A 21,565-nucleotide genomic window follows, 5' to 3' on the forward strand; every position below is an offset into this window, starting at 1 on the left:
GCACTGTCTTCAGAACCTTTTGTGATTGCTCCAATGTTAGCACCTGCCACTATGTATTCATTTGTGAAAATGTGCTATTCCCTAAGTAGGGTGTCTCTTCTATTGGAGAAGACAACACGTGTACATATAAATAGGTGTAAAGTACTGAGCTTTGAAGAAAACCAGAAATGAGCTGAACTTCAAAGAAAACCTCTCATTCTCTGAGGTGGAAGGGAGTGTATTGTTGATTGACAGTACCCAGGAAAGTCCAGAACCCGTCACTGCACATTACTTTCACTGAAGTTTTGACAGGTTTGGGTTTGCAAGGCTTATGTAACAGGGGCTTTGATTTTTCTCCCAATCCCTTTCCTGTCACTTGCAGACATTGCCAAGAAGGGGAAAATGGCCTTGATATGGTCTAAATAGTGAATTTTCCCATAGGTATGTCTAAAAGAGAGACATGAATGATCATACTTTCTTGCTTAAATTTCCATAAACCAGTATTCTTTATTAAAAAAAATTAACCATAATTTAAAAAGCTATATTTAAATGGCATGTGCCATTTAGAGTAAGATATAAAGAAACACAAACATCTAAGCACAGTTAGGTACCTTACTAATATGTAACAATTCTTAATCATTGCTTAGATTGATATTAGTTCTCTTTCAGACTTCAGTAAAACACAAATTTCTAATTCACTCAAGAACTTGGACAACTTTGCATCTAAAGCCCTTAACAGGAAACTTTCTGCTAGTTTCAAATCTTTTGTCTCTCTAGAGCAAATAAGTCCCTGCTTTCAACTTAGAAAGCCTTCTTATTCATTACTTTTCCTGATGCTTCCTCTTAGATTTCCTAATGGAGTAGAAAGAAGAAGAAAGGTTTCCAAATCACTACTGTGTACGGAAAATTCTGTGATGGCCTCAAGTGGGAGAAATTCTCCTTTCTGGCCCCCTGACTTATGGATCTAAGCTTCTGCTCCCTATTAGCGGTGTGCAGCAGCTATATGTTTACTGATCTATTTGCTTGTGGTAGTCCCTTAGAACAAAAAGGAGTCAATACCTACCTGTGTTCTCTGATGCAGACTACTTTCCTTAAAGTGACTTGAAGATACAAAAAATAAAAGCCCAGGCTTATTGAGGGAACATTGAGGCAGTGTTATATGATTGGAAGAAAACTAGTTTAAGGGACCATTTGTTGTTCGTTTTCAGTTGTGTCTAATTCTTTATGACCCCATTTGGGGTTTTCTTGAGAGATACTGGAATGGTTTGTATTCCCTTCTCCAGCTCATTTTATAGATGAGGAAACTGAGGCAAACAGGGTTAAGTGACTTGCCTAGGGTCACACAGCTAGTAAATGTCTGAGGCTGCATTTGAACCCAGGAAGATGAGTTTTCCTGACTCCAGGTCCAGCATTCTATCTGAAGGAGCATAGCCCTGGGTTCTAGTCCTGGTTCTATGTGTCTGTGGGCAAGTCCCTTCCTTCTTGGACCCTCACTTTCCCTCCAAAAATTGAGGGGTATGGAGTGAACTAGATAATTTCTTAGGCCTTCTTCAGTTCTGAGGTTTTAATGTGGAAATCTTTGGAGCATTGCCCTAAAAAAAAAAGCTTTTAAAAAGATTAAGTATGATTGAACCACAGAAGCCAACCCAAGGTCCCTTTCCTTCCTTTGGAGTAGGACTCAACAGAAATAATTGCTGGCACAGGGCAGTTTCTCCCCATAATTGCTGGGGACAAGCGGGGTTTGTTTCTTCTCTTAGCTGACCAAAGCATTTAAATGTGATCTCCTGGGGGCCGGAGCTGGCCCCAAACTGCCAGTGGGACGATGAACCGGGGAAAGCACCCTGCCTATGACTGGGATGTTTGCTTCTTCCCTCCCAGTTCAGCTGGTGTTTAAAAAACCAGCACCCCCTATCCTGTCCTCTGTCCCTGGGAAGCTCTTGGCTTGATAAAAGCTGATACCAATACCGTTACAGAGCAGACTCCTGCACAATGAAGCTGTTTCCCCGTCCTGACAGATGGCCCACAGGAATGCTGCTGGGTTGATCTGGTGACAACAGATTCTTGACAATGCCTAGCCCTGTGCTACAAATGCTTTCTCGGGTCACCGTGCATGTAGCAGTCACTCTCTAGGACAATAGTACTAATGTGCCGGTGTTCTGCAGCAAGAGCGAGGAGTTCCAACTTCAGCTTGATCAATTGACTCTCAGGAGGCCACTGGGCAAGCCACTTGCCTAGACCCTCAGTTTCTCCCTCTACAAAATGAGGGAGCTGTTGGGGAGGGAGTAAGGGAGAGAATTTGGAACTCAAAGCTTTAAAAACAAATGTTAAAAATCGTTTTTATATGCAACTGGGGAAAATGAAATAAGAAAGAAAGAAAGAAAGAAAGAAAGAAAGAAAGAAAGAAAGAAAGAAAGAAAGAAAGAAAGAAAGAAAGAAAGAAAGAAAGAAAGAAAGAAAGAAAGAAAGAAAGGGTCTGGATGATCTCTAAGCACTTTTTAAGTTCTGCTCTATTCCATTTTTAAATTCAATCCAACAAGCATTTTCACTATCTTCTCTGTGCATGGCACTATACCAGGTATTAGGACTACAACGATAATATGCTCAAAGGTTCCTCCTAGTTCTACATGCAAACCTCTTCCAGTTCTCACATTTTGGGTTCTTGGGCTCTTCACAGCACAGTTATTCTAAGTTCCAGGGTCCCAACCCAGTGCTGACATTCTGTGTTCTAACACCTCTCCCTGCTCTGACATTCTATGCTTGAATGCCCCTCCCAGCTCTCATATCCTATGTTCTAAGATTATTCACAACTCTGATTAATCTTTATAACGGTACAGCTAGGTGGTGCAGTGGATAGAGTACTAGTGGATAGAGTTAGGAAGACCTGAATTTAAATCCTCCCTCAGACACTTATTAGGTGTGTCTGAGCAAGTCATTCACCTCTGTTTTCCTCAATTTCCTTATCTGTAAAATGGGGATAATAATAGCACCTACCTCCCAGAGTTGTTATGAGCATCAAATGAGACATTTGTAAAATGCTTAGCACATAGTAGGTACTATAGAAATGTTAGCTATTATTACTTTACAGACTATTATATTCTATCATATATTATTATGGCATCCTAAGGCCTCTTCCAGCTCTCATGTTCTGTTTTAAGGCCTCTTCCAAAATGGTCATTCTGTTCTGAGGTACCTCCCAGTTCTGATACCTCTATGTCCTAAGGTCCCTTGCAGTTCCAACATTCTATTGTAAGAGTGTTTTCCAGATATGACATTCTACTTTCTATGTATAATCCAATCCAACAAATTTTTACTAATTGCCTTCTATGCACAAGTCACTATGCTAGTTACTGGGAATAGAGAGCCAGCACATTCTAAGGTGCCTCTCAATTCTAGCACTCTATGTTCTAGAGTCTTTTCCAACACTGACAAGTCTCTCTTAGCACTGAGATTTTATGATTCGAGCAGAGAGCAGAAGAGAGACAAGGAGAGGAGAGCAGAAGAGAAGAGAGGAAAGAGACAGAGAGAAGAGAGAATGAGACAGATAGATATGGAGGAGAGGTAGGAGACAGAGAAGAAGAGAGGAGAATTGAAATGAAGCCTGCTATTCCTATCTCTCTTCTTCTGCCATCAACTGTTAATTGACTTTCAACATCCCCCCTGTCTCCAATGTTTTAGTAACAAACCTCCCAGGAAAATGCACTCCACCTATGAATGTACCCACTGGACAAACCAATATAACACATGTAAAAAGATACTAGGAATGATAACCAAAAAGAAGATCTAGATTGATTGTGGGATCATCTTTCTTTTTCTCTTGCTGTGTTCAGAGCAGTTGCTTTCATTGGCTAATTCACAACAGAGTCTGTTTCTCTTTCCAATCCTTCAGCCTGGGAAGGGAGTATATAGCAATGGCTACCAATGATAACCAATCCATCTACTTCACTTTGCATCAGTTCATAGAAGTTTTTCCAAGCTTCTCTGTATTCATCATCTTTATTGTTTAGTACAACACAAAAAATACATTTATATACCTCAAGTAGCCATTTCTCTAAACAATGGACATCTCTCTCTACTTTGCTTCTGCTGCCCTACCTAGTTTCACCTCCAGCAAGTAAGATGTCCCTCCCAGGATGAATTCATCTCTTATAACCTCACCACCAAGCTGTCAAGTCAAGCCGTGACTGACACCACCTCCTTCAGGCTTCTCTGTCCTCTGATTGAAGGGCTGGAGAGTGGATCATCAAACTCCTAGTAATGCCTTCCTAAATAAAGGGCAGAAACTGGACTCAGCTCACTCCACTCTCTCTGCATCTGCTGCTTCCCCCTGGTTTCAACCCCACAGAACAAGATGCCTTTTTGTGGGGTATGCCCTAGCATCCTGCCCCCTACTTTCCTACCTCCTTTTATATGTTGTCTCCCTTTTTTGATTATAACCTCTTTGAGGGCAAGAGCTGTTTTTCTTTTTATTATTTGTATCCCCATCACTTAGTATGGTGCCTGGCATACAGTAGCCACTTAATAAATATTTGTTAGATATTGGGTTGATTTTACTTTATTTCCAGTTCTTTGCTACCACAAAAAGAACTTCTATAAATATTTTGGCATACATAGAGTCCCTCTCCTTATTGATTATCTCCTTGAAATATATGCCTAGGAGTGAAATCTCTGGGTCAAAGGGCATGGCCATTTCAGCCACTTTTTTTTTTGCATTAGTTATAAATTGGTTTCCATAATGTTTGCACTAATTTACAGCTCCACCAACAATGGTTAGGGTGGGAGATGGGATGGAGGAAGGGGAAGGGAGAAAAGAAAGGAAGGAAGGAAGGAAGGAAGGAAGGAAGGAAGGAAGGAAGGAAGGAAGGAAGGAAGGAACGAAAGAACGAAGGAAGGAAGGAACGAAGGAAGGAAGGAAGGAAGGAAGGAAGGAAGGAAGGAAGGAAGGAAGGAACGAAGGAAGGAAGGAACGAAGGAAGGAAAGGGCAGTTATTGTGCTGAGCACTACGACTAAAAGAAATTCATCACTTGGGGGTAAATCTCCTAGTGACAAATCTCTCCAAAGGAATGCTCATGCCTAAACAATAGATACAGAGTCCATTAACTGGCCTATGTCCAGAGTTTCTCCAGCACAGTAGGATCTGCCAGAATCTATGTCCTACTGGTACAGCCTTAGAAAGCCCAGGGCCACCTCTATGCCACTAAAAAATTACTGAAGAAAGACTTTAGTGAAAGTATCAAGTAGGTAGATAGATACCATTTCCACCATTTTTATAGATGTAGAAACTGAGGCCTTAAATAGTAAAGTGGCTTGCCCAAGGTCACATGGTGAGTTAGTGGCAAAGTCAGGACCAGAACCCTGGTAGCCTAACTCCTGACCAGTCCTGAGTTCCTCTCCCCCCATCATACTACTTCCTGTGGAGTTTTGTTATAATGGGATTTTATTGCATTGCTAAGAACACCTTAGGGCCTCAGTATGCAGCCAATTCTTAGGGAGAATGCAGATGCTCATGGGCTTGAGAGTTGAAGGGAAAAGCAGGTGGACTGATTCATCTCTTTCCCTGTCCAGAGTCTGAGTTTCCTAGGAAACCGACCATCCGCCTCATGTCACCCAACCCCTCTCAACCTGCTGTGAATACCATGTCTTCTACTCCAGGCAGAGAGACAAGGTGGGGGAAGGGGGGTGGATAACGGACAGGGAAAACACCCTGAGCTGTGTTGGAATGGATCTGAGCTTTGTGTACATAACTAATCAAAGCCTGGCAGGGAGTCATCTACTCACTGGATGGTCAGGTAATCCCTCTTAAATGGATCCACAATAAACTGGCTCATGAGAGATCAGCAGAGACCCCCCTGTCCAGTTTAACTTCGGCATTGTATGGGCTACTGGGAATGCGAAGCACGATGCTTGGCACGTATCAGGTATCTAAGAAATGTTTGCTGATTGACTGGAAGGCTGGAACATCAAAGTCATTCTTGCCCCAGAGGAAGCTAGAGGCAAAATTATCTCAGGTGCACAGTCAGACAAATTGAAGGGAGCACCACATTTTAGCATTTTGGGGATGCCGAAGTTCTGGGCCATCTAGGAAAAAGTGAGGGCAGCAAGAGAGAGCTAATACTAATAGATCACATTATGAAGCACTTTACAATTCAGGCAAGTTGAAGGGGTCATCACATTTTTGGGGATGCCCAATTTCTGGGCTGCTTAGGAAAAGCAAAGGAAGCAAAAGAGAGCTAGTATTAATGGGTCACATTTTAAAGCACTTTGCAATTCACAAAGCACTTTTCTCACAATAACCCTGTGAAATTGGTAATGTAGGCATTATCACCAACATTTTACAGGTGAGAAAACAGACTTGTAAAGGTTAAGGGACTAATTTGCCCTAGATCATAAGAATTGGGGTTTTGAAGGAACCTTTGAGATCATCTTGTACATGCTTTCATTTTATCAATGAATGAGAGAGGAGCTGTCCAAGCCCACAATGATGGCTGCATGGTTGGGAATCAAACTCTTCCAAATAGTGATCCAGGATCTCTTTCACCATAGCACACTATCTCTCCTGGAGAATGTTTCTGCATCTATTCTACATTCCAGCATTTGAAAAGACCGGTAAACTCACATTCTACTTTTTGCTTGATGTACTCCACAAAGGTTCCCAGCTGGGAATCAGGAATTGTAGGTCTGAGTCCTGGATTTCCCATGAGCTCACTGTGTGACTTTGAGCATGTCACTTCCCTTTTCTGGGCCTCAATTGGCTTCTCTGTACAAAAAAAAAAAAAGGTTGAACCCAGATTCAAATCAATTCAGCGTTTACTTACCATGTCCTACATTCAAAGAATGAGGCAGTGCGACAGGGTCAGTAGAGACAGAGTAGGTATCAAAGCCAAGATGATTTAGGTTCAAAACCTGTCTCTGACACATACTGGCTATGTGACCTTGGACAAGTCACTTAACTTCTCAGGGCTCTAGGCAACTCTTTAAGACTAGAAGTTGCAGGAAAAGGGCCAGTCTGCAGTAGTGGAGGGTGTTTCCTTACCTTCTCTCTAGTAATGAAACCACATGTCTAGTTCCTATCCCTATTTCCCTATATACGAGGCACTGAAGATAAAGGTTCAAAAGTGAAAAAAGCTCTGTCTTCAAGGATTTGAAATTCTACTGGAAGAATGCACAGATGCATAAATAAGAGGTTGTCTGTGGAGAAAGGGAGCAGTAACAATTGAGGGGGGGGAGTACTTTGGGAGGAATCAGGAGACATCCCAGAGGAGCAGCAGCTGAGCCTTGAAGGAAGACAAGAATTCTAAGAGGCAGAGGTGAGGAGGAGTGGAAATATATGGGGGAAAGAGAGGGAATGTTGAGTTTGGAGAATAGCAAATAGTATCATTTGGCTCCAGTATAACATACATGAAGCAGAGTGATATGAAATAAAGCTGGAAAGGTAGATTAGGCACAAACTATAGTGAGCTTTAAAAGCCAAGCTGAAGGTTTTGTATTTTATCCCAGAGGAGATACAGAGCCAGTAAAGGCTTTTGAGTAGGGGAATGACATGGTCAAAGTGGAGATTTAGGAAGACTATTCTGGCGCCTATGTGAAAGGTGGATTGCAAAGTGAAGGAACAAGGAGTCCAAATGGAAGGCTGGTGAAATAATCCAGGTGTACAAGGCTAGAACTAGGTCAGTGGTCTTGGAAGTGGAGGGAAGTGAAAAGATACCAGCAATGCTGCTGCGGGCTTTAGAAAAACCATGTAACAATCCATGAATGGAAGGCTAATGTTCTTCCCTTTCTTTTCTGGTGCCTGCCATTGTCACTAGGTGGGGGTGGCGAGAGAGATGGGGAAGGGAAGGTAGGGAAGGGGGTGCTATAAAACAAAATAACCACGAAGTCTAATTTTTTCCATAGCAGTCCAGTTGACATGAAAGAATGAAAATTAAGAGCCCTGGCCAAAGCTGACCTTTTGTTTACATTTCCCTATGAAACAGAGAAATAATTGCTATTTCTATGAGCTACTGTCTTCAAATACAAAGTTCTATCCCCTCCTCTATCTCCCCCCACCCTTGGTCCCCTCCATTCTATTCAAGCTCAGCCAGTGATGACACCAGAGTCCTGAATCAAACTAAGTGGTTACTATGGTGTCAGGCTGAAATTATGAATCTCTGAGACGGCCAGCTTGGAGAAGCCTGAGCCAGCCGCTCGTAATTAAAACCCAGAGAGAGCGAGCATGGAGAGAAGCCACATTGTATCTGAATAGCAGCAAAATTGCACTTCCGAGCACTGGTGAAAAAATAGATGTGCTTAGAAATGCAGTTAACTGCATAATCAGGGCCAGGAATGGGGGCTCTTCTCAGCGGCGTTCTTGCTGGGCTCAGCTCTGCCACTGTGCTCGCCCCTCAGCCCCTCCCTGGTCGTGCTTCCCTATTGTGTCCTCCACTCTTTCCCCTGGCCTTTGCCTTCAAAATAAACAACGGAGAGCTTCGTTACAGTAGGTAGACCCTTAAGACACCATCCCCTCCCGGGTCATCATTGGTGAAGCTGTTCCTAGAGAACACAGAAAGGGAAGGATTGTTTTTTTAAATCTGCGATACAAATCTATGGCTTGATAGAAAGAGTAGCAGATTTTGAGTCAGAGGACTTGGATCCAAATTCTTTGTCTACTATTTCCACCTGTTTGACCTTGTCACTTAACTCACAGTGGCCTCAATTCCTCATCTGTAAAATTAAAAAGTTGGGCTGGTGATCTCCAAAATCCTTTTCCTCCTAAATCTATTGTCAAATGATCTTAGAATCTTGGATTCATAGAATCTTGAATCTTAGAACTTGCGATCTTTAGTTCTTTGATTCGTAGAATCATGGAATCCCAGATTCGAAAAGAACGTGGTCATGTGGTCTAATGAGTGAAAAGAGAATTGCATGGCTCAAGTTCAGATTCCAAATCTGCCACTTACATGTGTGACCTTGGGCAGGCAATCTCTCTGAGCCTCAGTTTCCTCAAATTTAGACTGAGAGGGGTTGTAATAAATTGCGGTAAGTGCCCATCCAGATCAAGGTTTATGGTCTGATCTTTGAACCGCTTCTACAATGCCTCAGGCAGATGGTTAATGGCTAAGACTAGAATACTTCATTATCTCTTGAGGCAGCCCCATTCTATTGTTGGACTGCCTATTCTCACTGTTAGGAATTTCTTCCCTGTGTTAGGTTGAACTATGCCTTCCTATAGCTTCTCCCACTCTTACCCCTGCCATTCATTCTAATTCTGCCTTGTGAATCTACAAAGAATGTCTTCCCTCTCATTCAGAAGAAAGCCTTGAGATATTTGTGGAAGGAGAATTGGACCAGGAGTCAGAAGACCTGGGTTCTAGGGAGACTACAAGTGAAGATGAGTAAACAATGTGAGATAGTAGCTAATCCTCAGCCATATTAACAGAAGCATAATATTCAGGAGGAGGGGTGGTGGTGTGGAGATTTGTTATTGTCCAATCATTCAGTCTCATCTGACACTTCAAGACCCCATAAACCATAATACTCCAATATTGTCCATGAGATTTTCTTGGAAAAGATAACTGGAGTGGTTTGCTATTTCCTTCTCCAGTGGATTAAGGCAAATAGAGGTTAAGTGACTTGCCCAGGGTCACACAGCTGGTAAATGTCAGGTCTATTTTGAACTCAGGTCTTTCTGATTCCAGGCCCAGTACTCTATTCGCTGAGCTACTTGGGGAGGTGATTAGTTCCATTGTATACTCCCCAAGGTAAACTACATCTTGTGTCCAGCTCTGTGGCTCACATTTTAGGACATTGACAAGTTGGAGTATATCTAGATGAGGATGATGATTACAGTAGGGAGGTTTGAAGTGAGAGAAAAATTAGTTGAAGAACAGGGGATGTCCATCCTAGAGAGGATCAGGATGGGATCTGTGATTTCATTGGGATAGGGAACTCCCAAGAGATGAAAATACCCCTATTAATGTAGGTCAGCATCTATTCAGCAAATTCTAGTCTTTAAGAGTTGGCCGTGGTGGAGAGGAAGGGGAAAAAAAGAACAAAGTAAAAAAGTGCACAGCAGAGAACAAAGGGAAACTAACAAGAAAGCAAAGATGGATGGCTCTCACCACAACATGAAGTATTTATTATATAGGCTTTCTTGAATAGACATTTATTACTATATATTTTGAATCCTCTTTTATGTTCTGTTGTGCACATGACATGTTTTTTTCTCATTTTGTATCTATTTCAATATTTAAGTTCATAATACGTTTCTTTTTCTTTTCTTATTGTGTAAGTTTCAGTAATTAAAAAAAAATTTTAAAGAAAAGAGAAAAAAAGAGAATTCCCAGATTTTTGAGAAGTAAAGTGACTTGTCCAGAGTCACACAACCAGTATGGACCAGAGTTAGAATTTGAACCCAGCTTGTCCTGGCTTTGAGCTTAGATCTTTAATCAACATGTAACCCTGCCTCCATTTTTAACTATTCAGCCTAGACCACAGAAGACAAAGGAAATAACATAGGGTCATATTAGAGCTGGAAGGGACCACAGAGATCATCTAGACCAATCTGCCCATTTCACAGATGCTTAATTCACAGATGTTTATAGAAGACAATTGGCTTGCCTAAAATAATCTAGGTATTTAAATTGCAGTAGGATGCTTGCCCTGGTCATCTCCACTACAAAGGAACTATCATAAGGAAGAGAAATGCACTGATTCTCTTTTGTCCCAGATGGCTGACTTAGGAGCAAAATGATAGAACAGCACATATTGGCTCAATATTAAGGCAATTGGGGTTAAGTGACTTGCCCAGGGTCACACAGCTAGTGTCAAGTGTTTGGTCTGAGGCCGGATTTGAACTCAGGTCCTCCTGACTTCAGGGCCAGTGATCTATTCACTGTGCCACCTAGCTGCCCCCAAAGAACTTCTTTAAAATGAGACCTTTCTTAAAGTGGATAGACACTGAGAGGTAGTACATTCCCCAATACTGGAAAGGTTCAAGTAGAGGCTACGTGGCCACTCACTGGGGAGGTTGTGGAAGGTATTCCTGTTAAGGTACACCTTAACTGAGACTGGTGCTCCAACTTTGATGAGAGTTATTCCATTATTTTACTCCTGGTTCTGTTATTTACTAGATGTATGACCTGAGTCTTAATGTAAAATAAACCTGTAAAATGAAGATAACACCTGCCCTGACTATTTCACAGAACTGTAGCACAGTTCAAAAGGCTGTACAGGCATGTAAGAGTAAATGAGAGTGTTAGCCCATTTTTGGCAGTTTCCCCAACCATTCCTCAAGTGATGTGGTTCCTAGACCCTTCCTGATGGCCTTCCTCTCAATATACTCTAGTTTGTCCAGGCCCTTCTTAGAATGTGGTACTCAGAACTAAATAAAATGTTCCAGCTTCAGTATGGTGCAACGCAGAAAGGGATGGATTTGGAGCTGGAGGGCCTCGTTCAAATCTTGGCCTTTTACCCTCTGAGCCTCAGTTTCCCCACCTCCAAAATGAAATGCTTGGACTAGATGACCCCATAGGTCCCTTCCATTAATATATCTATGCATTTCCCAGGTGGGGACAAACAAGACAAGGATGAGATATTTTCTTCTGATCCTCACAAACTTTTCCAAAATAAGAATCATGTGTAAGAGATAAAGTAATTTCAGCTGCCTCCATGGTAAAACCTAACAAGGTAACAGTCCAATGAACTCACAGCAAAGAAGGCTAATCCCTATCATGTGCTGACTTGGCAACCCCTCCCCTAATAGCTCATCCCATTCCTGCAGTAGGGTTGCACAAGATGACCCACAGGCTTGTAACAGAACTCAACTCTATCTTCCTACACACACACACACACACACACACACACACACACACATATCCCTCCCAGTGCCATGGGAAACCAAAAGGCAGAAGCTTAAACTGGCTGGGATAGCATCCCGGAAGAGTTCTATGCTGCAACTGAGCTCATCTAGATAACTGAGGATGAAAGGAAGTGCGGCGGGATTCAGGAATGTGTGGCTGTGTGTTACTCCAGTAGGCCTAAAGGAAAGAGCCCAGCAGCCCAGTTCTGCCCCACATCCTGAAATCACTTGGGGTAGAGACCAAGGCCAGTAAAACATAAATTATCTGTCTTTGGAGAAGATTGAAAGGACTTTGGGGTTCAGCCCTCAAGGAAACTGCTTTCAAAGGGGAAGGAGTCAGAAAGTGAGCAATAAGGAACTGGGGGGTTGGGGTGGGGGAAAGACTGAAATTACCAAGGAAGAAGAAAACTCAGTTAAAGACCTTGGTCATATATATATATATCTATATATATATATATATATATCTATGATCTTATGTGATCTAGTGCTTTGTGATCTGACCAGGGCAGATCCCAGCAGAAATATTATTTCCCTTATCTTGCACATTTGACTACAGTATAATGAACAAGATGCCAGTCTTGGAGTCAGGAAAACTTCAGTTCAAATCTTGCTTCTGGCATTTATTGGCTATATGACCCTGGGCAAGTCACTTAAACTATCTTAGTCTCAGTTTCCTTGTCTGTAAAATGGGAATAATAATAACTTGAATGCCTACCTCACAGAGTTAGAGGGAGGCTCAAATGAAATTACATAAAGTGCTTTGCAAACCTGAAAGCCCTAAATGAATGTTAGTTCATAGTTAGTTTGTTAGAACGTTAAAGCCCTATATGAACGGATGTTGTTATAGCTTGAGGAAATTATAGATTTGGAGGCTGCCATGGGGCATACTTGGCTTGGCTTAAGATTGTAGATAACTGAGGATTTGGCTCCCAGATCTGGAAGGGAGGGAGAGGCTGGGAGGATGGATAATTCCAGGATTGGAACATCACTAGGATGATCTGGGAAAGTTCCTCATGTGAAAAGACTCAAATCCCAGTTTGACAGCTCTCTTATCATCTAGTTATTTTTGTCCTGGTTTACCGCAAGAGGAACAGTATGGCGTAATGGCAAGAACACTGAGTTTGGAGTCAGAAGACAGGGGTTTAAATCTTCCCTCTTTTATTTACTACCTAAGTGACCCAGGGCAAGTCACTTCACTTAGCTGGGTGTCAGCTTCCTCATCTATAAAATGAGAGGGGTTGGAATGGATCATCTCTAATGTCCCTCTGAGCTCTCATCCTTATGATCTCCTCTGCTGTGTTAGCATTAAGTGGACTGATTGCCAAAGGCTGTAACATTTTTAGCGACATGACAGCTAATTTTGAAATAGAAAGTCTGGGGGGCGGGTGGGGAGGAGAATGAGGAGGAAGGATAAACGTAGTCATAACTAAATCACACTCCCTATCTCTTGCACATACCTGTCTCTCATTAGAGCTGGCTGATTGTCTTCTGGGTTTTACAAGAGGGGATTCAGTGCCCACCTTCCCAACCCCCCCCCCAGTAAGTTTCCACGACTTCTGAACCTTTTTTACCTGGCACCATTGCGTCTTGTGTATTAGCCCTCAGAATCCGTATCTCTGATTCCACCCTTCACCTAAATGAGGCATGGCTCTAAAGCTGTGCCTATCCTATTATAGTGGTGGAAGTTTTAGTCCTGGGTAAGCCATAAGCATAGACAGAGTTCACAGCCACCTTTTTAAGGGTGATATGAGGGGTTCCTAAAAGAACCCATCCTGGCCAGAAACATCTCCCCCACAGATGCCTAAAAGTCCAGCACTATTATTTCATCGGGCAGGGTCAAGCCCACAGGGCAGGTACCAAAGCTCTAACACAGTGTTGAAAGGTATGAGCAGACATAAATACAGGCCAGCCTATGCTCTGTAGCTAGTGGGTCCTTAGTGCTCCTTCATTGTTTCCCTACCTGTGCCCCTGATTTCGTCTGACCCCTTAACCAATATCTCAACTTCTTATCCATTCATTAATGACCTAAGGCTACTGTTGGCTCTGACTGCCCTCTCTTCTTAAACTTTGTCTACTGGTTTTCTCTCAGAGGATTACAGGATTTAGGCCTAGAAGTGATCTTAAAAGGCAGACTTCCAAAACAAAGAAAGCCTTTTGAGATCATCTAGGGCCTGAAAGAAGGGGCTTGAGTTAGTCAGAGCTGGACCAGGTCTGCTGTCTCTGGTTCTAGATTCTTTCTATCACCAGACAACATTTACCCTAGACTGTAGTGGCCTGATTTTCTGATAGGTGCCACAACCATGCCTGGTCCTGGCTTTTGAGAGCAGGTTTCTTCATTCTGATCCAATGTTTCAGGGAAATCTCCATCCACAGCATTTGGAAAGAGTTTCTGTTCTAGCCTGAGTGAATGGACCCAGGCCTAATTATGTACTTCTTCCTCCATATACCCCCTAAATCCCACTTAGGTGTGATGGTCCTTCCCTCATCACCATCTCATCACTTCATCTTTCTCTTCTATGGCTCCTCTCACTGTCCAAACCTCTTCTCCTTCCCACCAACTGGCTGAAAAATCAAGAGAACTAGAGTCCAAAGTCAGAAAAGTCTCGTTCTCCATTTTTACTACCTAGTGGGCTTAATGCTTCTCGTTCTGATGTCCTCACTTGCTCTCATAACGTTGTAAAGATCAGAGAATCCTAGAATTTCAAAATTAGAAGAGATTTGAGAAATCTTCTGGCCAAGCTCTTGCCTGATCTACGAATCCTTCAAAACATCCTCAGCAAATGGTCATCCAGCTCATTGGAATGCCAACAATGACAGGGAGCTCACTACAGAAGCTCTTATTTACATTTGGCCAAAATCTGCCTTCTTATGACTTCTTCCTTTGATCCTAGCTCTGCCCTATCAGGCCAAACAGAATAAGGCTAATGTCTTTTTTTACATGGCAGTCCTTTGTGTAATTGAAGACAACTAGCATATCCCACCCCTTTTATCTTTGTAATGTATGTAGTGCTTATGTGATCCTCTGACATTAGCATGCTATAAATAGGATATACCCCCAAAGATGTGCATGATGCCCCTGCAGCCTCTTGTACTTTCGTCTTTTCCCAGCCCATAGCTTGCCTGTTACTGCAAGTAATAGATCATTTCCTATACCTGACGATGTTTTCCTGGGAAGCTGTGATAAGCCTCCTTGGTAGCCAATAAGTCAAAGGTGCCTCACTTACATGACAGATGGTCAGGAAAACAGGCATAGAAATGTACCCCCATATTTGGGTCCCCTTTAGGAAATGCCTGGTCCTACCAACCCAAGAGCCACCCCAAACCCTAATTTATTACACCTGTTATGACTTAACACCCATTCATAGCAAAACCTTAAAAAAACCCTGCAGTGTCCTTCCAATTGAGAGCTCATACCTCTGACTCCAGGACCACATGAGAGCTCTCTACTCTTGGAATATGACAGGGGAAATTCTGCACTTATCGATAGGCATTACCCAGAACTCTGCTGAATTTCTCCTCCAGGTCACCACCTTCTTCCCCTCCCTGACCTGTGATGTTCACCTCTGGACCTCATTGCCCCCACTGCTGACTACTGGCTGTGAGTGTCAATGCATGCCAATAAATGTGCCTGTGAGTATTTTAGGAGTCCATTTCTTCCTTCTGGTACACCACAAGCCAGGTTCTAAGCTAGTGGTGGGCAGTTTTCCTAATTTATATGGGGTGCTGTCAGACCCTCAGTATTCACCACACCACCCCAATAAATATGGCACTGTGATTCAGGTCACGAATGTAAAGGCTGCAGGTCTCAATCCTACGGCTCAGCAAACAGGGACTCGGCCCCTCTGAGGAGTGCCCTACTAACAGAGGAACCAGACAACATGTGAAACAATCTTCTTTCAGGATAAAAAATCTCGGTTCCTTTGACTGTTCCTAAACATGCCCACTTCCTACTATACTGAGAAAATGTAGACCATCTGGAATGAACTCTATCATCACTCTCCCTTTCACATCTCACCCAACTGTATCTTTAGGTAGCCATGCCAGAGCTAACCTCTCTCTGATACCCTCAATCCTAATCCATTGTCTCTTCCAGGAGCTTGTCCCATTGACCATCCCCTCTCTGCTTTGTCTTCCCTCTCTTCCTGTCTGCTGACTCCTATTCTGCTACTGTGAAATGCTCAAGTCTCATCTATCTTTTAAAAACCTTCACTAGACCTTGCCACAGAGAGCTAGACGGCACAGTGGATGGGCACTTTGATCAATCACCAAGCATTTGATTAAACACCTCCTATGTACTTATGCAAAGTACTGTGGATACAAAGATTAACAAATAATCCCTGCCCTCAAGGAGCTTATATTCCACTGGGGAAGCAGCACATAGACATATAAGTAGATACTTAATGCATGCCCATTAAATATTAGGTAAATGTTTGTCGGTATCATCACCGTGTTCGCTGACCTCTGCACATGCTCTACTTTGTTATTATTGTTGGGTCATTTTAGTCCTGTTCAATGCTTCGTGACCCCATTGGGGGTTTACTTGGCAAAGATAATGGAGTGAGTTTGCCATTTCCTTCTCCAACCCATTTTACAGCTGAGGAAACTAAGGCAAACAGGGTTAAGTGACTTGCCTAGGGTCACCCAGCTAGTTAAGGGTCGGAGGCCAGATTTGAACTCCAGAAGATGAGGCTTCCTGACTCAGTGCTGTATCCACTGTACCACTAGCTGCCCCTTAGTTTGTTAATATCTCTCTGAAAATATGATGCTGTATTCTGAAGGCAGCTCTCCAGCCAGGGTCTGGCCGGGACAGCACAGTGTAACCCTACTGACTCTTATTGGTACAAGTATAAGGGGTGGTTGTTATCAGGAAACGTCACCTGACTTGTTAAGCGTTCAGACAGGGAATACAGAGGCAAGATTCCCTTGAGTGGCCGTCCCCAGAATGCTCATCTCCTGGGAGCATGAGCTCTGTGATTAAGGAAGATATTCAGAAATCTGAGATATTTGGCCAACCTTTCTGAGCTTTAATTAAAATTAATATTATACCTTATTGAAGCAGAAAGCTCCAAGCTGCATGTGTAATGGAATATATTTAACCAATTAGCTAAGTCAAACAAGGCTGTCCAACCCTCACTACAGGCCTCACCTTCTCCTTTTCTCTTCAAGTGTTGCTAATACCATCGTGCATCTCTGACAAGTAGCCCTGGAAAGTGAGCCATTAGTAATGGAGATGGGGAGAAGGGAGGGAGCGAGTTAGTATAGAACTAGGAGAGGAGAGAGAAAAGAGGCATGGATCCCACCATCACTAACTCCTGCTCCATCTGGGCCCTGGCCTCAGGACATTCACTATGATGGATCATTCCTTGCTGGTGGATGGGAGTGGTGAATAGAGCACCGGGTCTGGAATCTTCCTGACTAGTTCAAATTTAGCCTCAGACATTTTGCTAGTGGTGTGGCTCTGGGCAAGACATTTAACTTCTCTTTGCCTCAGTTTCTTCAACTGTAAAATGGGTACAATAACAACACCTACCTTGCAGGGTGGTTGCAAGGGTCAAATGAATTAATATTTGGAAAAAGTGTTTATAGCGAGGTGGATGGCACACAGTAGGTGCTTTATAAATGCTTCTTCTCTTCCCCTTCCCTGTATGGCAGTGTGGTATAACAGAAAGATCAGGAAAGACTGTGGATAGAAACTTAGAAATCATCTCACTGAAATGTCTCATTTTATAGATTAGGAAAATGAAGTCCAAAGAGTGACTTGCCCAAGGTCACTCAACTAGTAAATGACAGGGTCAAGATTCAAACCCAGATACCCTGACTCCAAACCCAGCATTCTATCCACCCTACCACACATTCACGCTCAGCCCCTAACTTTGAACCATGGGAAAATCACTTCACTTCTCTAAGACTCAGTTTCCTCATATGTAAAATGGGGACAAGCATGTTTATACTACCTACTTCAAAGGACTCTTTTGAGAAAAGTGATATGTAGGTTGTAAAGCATCATATAAATGTGACACATGGGCTGAGGACCAGGGACCTATGATTTTATCAGTCTAGGGAACACCTGGCTGAAGAAATTCCTTCTGTCATTGCAAAACTCAGCCACATCAAACAGTGAAATTCCCTGCTAAACCATGCAGTCTGGACTATAGGAGCCCAGAAGCAAGAAATTCCTGAGCTAGGCTAGCTTGGGAGGCTTCCTGGAGGAAGAGGGGCTTGAGCTAAGCCTTAAGAATAGGCAACATTTGGGGCAGCTAGATGGCGCAGTGGATAGAGCACCAGCTCTGGATTCAGGAAGACCTGAGTTCAAATGACACTTGACACTTACTAGCTATGTGACCCCAGGCAAGTCACTTCACCCCATTGCCTCAACCCTCCCCCCAAAAAAAGAATAGGCAAAATTCAGAGTAGCAGGTTAGCCTGCTAGTTAAATAATTGCCCTAAGAGTTGGCACAGACTGGAAATATAATAATAAAGTTTTGTATATGCTATCTCATTTAATTCTTGCAACTACTCTGGGAAGTCAATGCTATTATCCCCATTTTACAGATGAGGAAACTGAGGGAAACAGAAGATGAGTGCCTGGCACAGGATCACACAGCTACTGAGTGCCTAAAGAGGAATTTAAATTCAGGTTTGTTTTTTTCCTGACTGAAGGCTCAACGCCCTATCCACTGTACCACCTAGCTGCCTCTAGCCAACTAGTTTCCAGAGAAAGTTAGATAAAATCTACTATAAATTATCAGAATCATCACAGGATCACAGCATTAGAGCTGGAAGGGACCTTAAAGGTCATCTACTACAAATCTTTCAGGGTACATATGGGGAAACTGAGGCTCAGAGATGTTAGGAGACTATTCCAGAGTCATATAGGGAGGAAGTGCCAAACCCAGGGCCACTTACATCTAATCCATCACTCTTTCTCTCCCCTGACCCCCTCTGCCCCTTATTGCCCTCTTATAGGGCAGCCCTTCCCTCACCTGCCAAGTGAGGAGATTAGACAAGGCACCATTGTCCAGTGGAAAATGGGCTTGAGTTGGAATCAGAGATCCAGAATGCTAATCTTGTCTTGCTGCTTGTTATATCCTTGAACATATTACTTGCCCTCTCAGAGCCTCTCAGTTCATTCCCCTCCCAGGGGTACTTGTGACGCTGAGGACTTGGCCACTATGACTCAGCTGCCCTCTCACCTTGGAATTTCCCTCAACACCTGGGGCCTTCTCACTTTGCAATATCCCTCTAACACACTTGCCTCCTCTTCCCATTGGTGGGTTCCTTTGGTAGCTTCCATTTGGGGGACGGGAAGGACAGCCTCCTGTCCTAGAGCCATGCCCCAATGCCTACTTTTTCCCCTCCACCCCTCCCCCTTTCCAGTGTCTTCCCTCATTAGACTGTAACCTCCTTGAGGGCCGGAGTTATCTTTCTTTTTGCTTGTACTTACATCCCTAGCACTCAGCACAGTGCCTGGCACATAGTAAATGCTTAATAAATGTTTGTAAACAGTTTCCTCATCTATAAAATGGGATTGGACTAGAAGGTGGCCTCTAAGATCCCTTCCAGTTCCAAATCTATGATTCTATCATGAGCCCAAAGGCAGCTAGGCGGCTCTGGAATCAAGAGAATCTGAGTTCAAATCTGGCCTCAGATACTAGTTATGTGACCCTGGGCAAGTCACTTAACTCCAATTGCCTCAAAAAATGAGCCTGTAAGAAGTTAATCTCTCCCATCCTTCCGTCACTAATATTCAATGATTTTGTGACTGAGGGGGCCCTGGATTTTTTGGGGGGAATCTATCACCCATAATTTGCTTCTCCATCAGTGTTCTCTGAACTTCCTCTATCTCTGTCCCATCTTTAATCTCACCTTATCTCTCCTCCCCCTCTTTCCCACCAGCCCCTATAAATATTTACCTGGCATATGTCCCATACCCTCAGGATTGTCATAATCTCAAGAGGACTATATTCATTGAAGTGTAATTGAGTTGTAGATGCAATAACGCTCTATGCTAATATTTGTCTGAGAAAATACAAATGGCCTCAAGATGAGAGGTTGAACAGGTTACTCTCTGGTGGGAAGGGTGATTCAGGATAGGAGATTGCAAACCTAGGTTGTGGAAGGGAAAAGGATTGGGCTTTTGTGGAAGAGATTGGGGCTTCTGAAAGAAACTGTTGAAAGAAATGGAGAAGCAGGAACACCAACAGCAGAATAAAAGAGCTGAGTAGGGGACTGTCTGCCCAGGAAGGAGAAGTAAATATGTGCATATCTTATAGGCAGAATCTAAGGAAATCACCAAGTTGGGGTTCAGATGCCTGCAAGAAAATCAATTTTAGCCTTGAACTGAGAGAGGACCTGGAACTCAGGTAGGAAGGGCCCTGCTTCCTCAAGCACCAAAAGAGAGAAAAGAAAAATGCTGTAGGATTTGACCAAGGATGGATACAGAATTAGAATGATGGAAAGGAAGAACTCAAACACCATCCAGGCCAATTTCCTTTTACTGAAGCTCAAAGGGGGAGTTTTTCCAGGCCTTATACTGAATCTCTGGCTTACTGTCTGCTTATTCACTTCTTACCCACATCTGTCTGCCTCTACATCTCACTCCATCCCTCCCCACCCCTTTCCTTCTGTCTCTCTGCCTGCCTAGATTCTCTCTCTCTCTCTCTCTCTCTCTCTCTCTCTCTCTCTCTCTCTCTCTCTCTCTTCTCTCTCTCTCTCTCTCTCTCCAGTTCCTATCTCTCTGCTCTGATTTGACTGTCCTCTGTACCTTCACTATCTGCCTGCTTCTTTTGCCTCAATTCTTACCTAGCCTTTAACTACTGAATGGGTGTTGCCACAGTCAAACAGACCTGGGAAAGACCTTAGCTTAAAAGGCCAGGGTCTCCCACTGCATCTGGGGCTATTTCCAGTCATCCTGACCTAAGTTTTGCCACTGGACTCCAATGACTTTGGAGGAGCCAGAGGCTGATTATTTGGCACAGCTCTGCCTGACTTAAATTCAATTTACTTGCAAGTCAAGACATCACCTTCCTGATGTCATTGGTGCTCTTCCAGAAGGGAGGATGAAAAACATCCTCTCCCTTGTCTCTCATAACCTCTTCTGAGCCCCTTCTCTTCCATTTTGGGGTCTTTCTGTTTGGCTGTTACTTGTTTCTCTATGCCGCAGAATGAAGAGCTGGAAGACAATTTTGAGATCATCTGGGCCAGGGGTTCTTACCCATGGACCCTTTAGGCAGTCCGGTAAAGCCCATGGACTCCTCAGAATTCTGTTTTTAAATAATTGGAGGAAATACTAAATTTCAGTTAGAGGCTAGTGAAAATAAAGCTGTGATTTTTTTCCCCCCATCAACAAAGCCTCTGGTTGCCTTGGGTGTTGTAGACTACAGGTTAAGAACCTTTGAGCTAGTAAATCTCTCATTTTAAGAATGAGGAAACTGGGGCCCAGACTGTCCCTATTCCATGTTATTCTATGTCGCTGAGTACCTTATTGCTCTCCTTCATCTGTTCTCTCTGCCTCCTCCATCCCTGTCTGTCCCCTGTCTCTCCCTGCCTGTACTAGATTTCTCCTTGCCTGTTCTGTCTCTCTTTGCCTGCTGTTTCTTTCCCTGTCTCTACCCTTCTCTGTCTCCCTGCTGCTCTGTGTCTTTCTCTCTCTTGTCTCCTGAACTGATGTATGGTTTTGTTATTCCCCACTGCCTTCGATCTTCTCCTATATTCAAAACCTGAAGCAAAACAAAAGGTGCGCGCGCGCATGC

General features: G+C 43.2%; 1 long non-coding RNA gene across 1 annotated transcript in view; it reads right to left on the reverse strand.

Annotated features, from left to right (window-relative positions):
• LOC110204820 (uncharacterized) overlaps nt 1–21,565 on the reverse strand; it is a 38,530-nt gene that overhangs the window by 11,449 nt on the left and 5,516 nt on the right. The window contains exon 2 of the long non-coding RNA XR_002323435.1: nt 6,594–6,734. This is a non-coding gene — a long non-coding RNA (uncharacterized LOC110204820). The remainder of the gene's footprint in view (nt 1–6,593; nt 6,735–21,565) is intronic.

Source organism: Phascolarctos cinereus, unplaced genomic scaffold (assembly GCF_003287225.1).
Source record: "Phascolarctos cinereus isolate Bilbo 61053 unplaced genomic scaffold, phaCin_HiC Scaffold_4;HRSCAF=312, whole genome shotgun sequence".
NCBI classification, from domain to species: Eukaryota; Metazoa; Chordata; class Mammalia; order Diprotodontia; family Phascolarctidae; genus Phascolarctos; species Phascolarctos cinereus.